This window comes from Morone saxatilis, unplaced genomic scaffold, assembly GCF_004916995.1.
Source record: "Morone saxatilis isolate NCDOM2014 unplaced genomic scaffold, NCSU_SB_2.0 Contig22, whole genome shotgun sequence".
NCBI lineage: Eukaryota > Metazoa > Chordata > Actinopteri > Moronidae > Morone > Morone saxatilis.
In genome coordinates, this window is record NW_023339785.1 from 21826634 (window position 1) to 21829709 (window position 3076).

Consider the following 3076-nt stretch of genomic DNA (forward strand, 5'->3'; position numbering starts at 1 on the left):
CTGCTGCGTGCTTTTATTTTGGACGGTTTTACTAATATTACTATAACTGTCAAAAGGTGGGTAAAAAAAAAAACAATAGTTAATAACTTCTATATTATGTTTAAATCCATTAAAACATACTACTTTTCTACGGCTCATATATTAATTAATATTCTGTTATTTTTATTTTATTTTATATATATATAAATATATTCCCTATCTTCTACTTCGCAGCTGTAGCTACCCAAAGCGAGCACTACTTTATTCAAAAAAGGGGGGGGCGGGCGGAGGGACGGGGAGAAGAGAGGCGAGTTGATACGCACTTCCAGGCCTCTCAGTCCTACTTGTGTCGGCAGGATTGTGAGAGGACATGGCTCGGGGAAGACGGAGGCGAGAAGCGCAGAAAAACGAAGAAGAGTAAAACAAATATTTAAGAAAAAGGTTTGGGGAACTTTAACAACGAGGAACAGTTACAAATAAGGAGAGAGGGGAAAAAAAAAAAAAAAATACACAACACACAACAACCTACGACTGTAATGGCTCGCGTGGTGTTGCTAGAAGGTATCGTGGACTGTAAAAAAAAAAAAAAAAAAAAAAGAGAAAACGCGGGGCAAATTATATTTTTAATTGTAGGTTCGCACATCTTTATTCGGGGGCGGCCGGAGGGCTAACTGGTTAGCAGTGTTGTCTGTGAGGCGTTAAAAGAAAGAGAAAAAAAAAAAAAAAGTTTGTGGGAATGAGTGAAGAGGAGGAAAAGTGTGAAATAAGTTTCGGCTACCACGTTAAGAAGCGGGTGGATAATAATGAAAGGCGCTGTGCGTTTTTTTTAAAGTGTTTAAACCAATAAAACCCCTGTTTTTTCTTTGTTTTAACTCTTTTTTTTCTTGTTTAAACAGTAGTCGGCTGGTTTGAGGGCTGTGTTAGCTTCGAGCTAAAGTTAGCACCATCTGGGGGGTTGCTTGCATTTTTATAGCCATTTGCCTTAAGAAAATCCAATAAAAATAAAATAAAAAATGTCAGGGGGGGGTTAGTTAACTTTATGGCACTGGGCATTAAAGCGTTGTGTTGTGGTTCGTGTTTCCGCACTGAAAGCATTTTTGCGGTTGTTTTTTAAGGTTTAAACAGCGTCTTTCTGACCCCCCTCTTATCCTCCCTTCTCTGGGTTGTGCTGCTGGCTGCTTCACGTTGCTTCTAAGTTTCTTCGTTGTTCCGTGTTTTGTCCTTGTGTTTCTGTCTTGTCAAGCGGTTAGTTTCACATGGTTTTCACCCAGTAAAAGGCAGCAATATCGTTGTCGTAGTTGTCCCCCACTGGTTTTGTAGATCCTTGGTTTGAAACCGAGAATGACTTTAGTTTTACTAACTGTATGAGCAGTGTTGGACTTACTTTTGAGTGGTAAACTTAATTTATTACCTCTGATTACTCTTTTCAAAAGTAATATCACTTTACTTATTACTCCCTGTCAAATGTTGTTAGTTACGCTGCTAGTTATATAACTTTTCCCCCTTAAATTGGTAACTAATTGTGTCCTTTTGCCCCAAAATTCAGACATTTAACGATTAAATCCATTTTTTGTTTGTTAAAATCAAAGTAATGTGAATATTTCCAGCTGCGTTTGCAATCTTAACTCATTTATTTTTGTTGGGGGGCGAACTGTAATATTATTACTGACATGTATTAGTAGTTACTTGCACTACTAGTTACTGGGGTAAAGTAATATATGAGTTACTGCCTATAAAGGTCAATATAACTGCGATGTTGGGTGACTTTGTTTACCTAATGGGCATGGGACAATATTAAAATGTTAAGTCAGAGTTATCTTCACCAGAATGATTACAATACACAATATTACCATGATAATCACAAAAAACATACTTTACATACGTAAATCAGGAAATTTACCACAATAAATGTGTGTGAATGTTGTTGTTTATCCTGATAATGTCGTATATGGTCCCATCCCTACTACCACCTGCAGTTTGTTTCTTTCTCCAGGTATCATGGAGTGATTTAAGCTTTTGGAAAGTGATTCAGATAAAATGTGCATGGATTCTTCTTCTTTTTTTAAAACGTGTATGAATAGAAAGTCTGTTCTTTGGACTGCGTTTAACATACACAATATGTAGGTCAGACTCTTTGTCCTTAGTTCACATGTAAGTTCATGATTTCTGTAAGTCGGAACCACAAAACCAGCTTCAAACAGCATTACAGTTCATTTAGACCATGATTAGTCAATTGTCCGCTCACGATTGATTAGATTTTCAGCCTTTGATGGTGAACACACAGAGCTATCAGTTTGTACAGACGATGGGCTTTATCTGAAGGGTTAGTCGTTGAGATGCAAATCAGCTTCTGTAGTTGTCCCTTCAGGCAGGTGAGATCCACATCCAACAATAGTTTCTGCTCGTTTCAGGAGGATCGGATCTGCCCTTATGTTGAAATCTGTCACTCCTCTGCAGTAAACTGATGAATCACTGCTGATCCAGTCTAAAAAGAGGCCTGACTGATGGGCCCGCGTGGAAACAGCTGCTGGAACACAGTCTGCTGATTGTCAGAAAAACTCACTCGTACTCGGCTGACGGCTTTTTGTGTGTGTGTGTGTGTGTGCCTACATGTTCTACTTTTGGAGGTTTCCCTGCGCTTTCATGTGCGTGGAGAACAATGAGCAGTGGAAGTGGGCGCAGCGCTGTCGGACAGCTGTGAGCTGGAAGGGAGGGATCGGGGCAGAGATGGGACGAGGGAGGAAGCAGCTCTTTGTGGTCACATCCTTTCTGACTACGGCCGCTTTCACAAGCCCCCGAACAGCTGCTGCAGGCCGCATGTGTTGGACTGCATGATACGGACAGTTTTACATATCGCAGCGTGCTTTGTTTCCGTACTGTGTTTGTACTGCAGTGGACACTGTTAGGAACTCTGTTGGCACAAACATTAGATTGTGGTTTCAGCCTGATCTTCATCATTTTTAAGGTGGTGATTCAGTGTTAGGTCTTTTGGGACTGATGGATGCTTTCAACCGTACTTTATATCATATGTGTAATATCAAAGAGTTACCTCAAACCTTCTTTATTCATTCTTTCTTACTAATTTGACTTTGGAGTC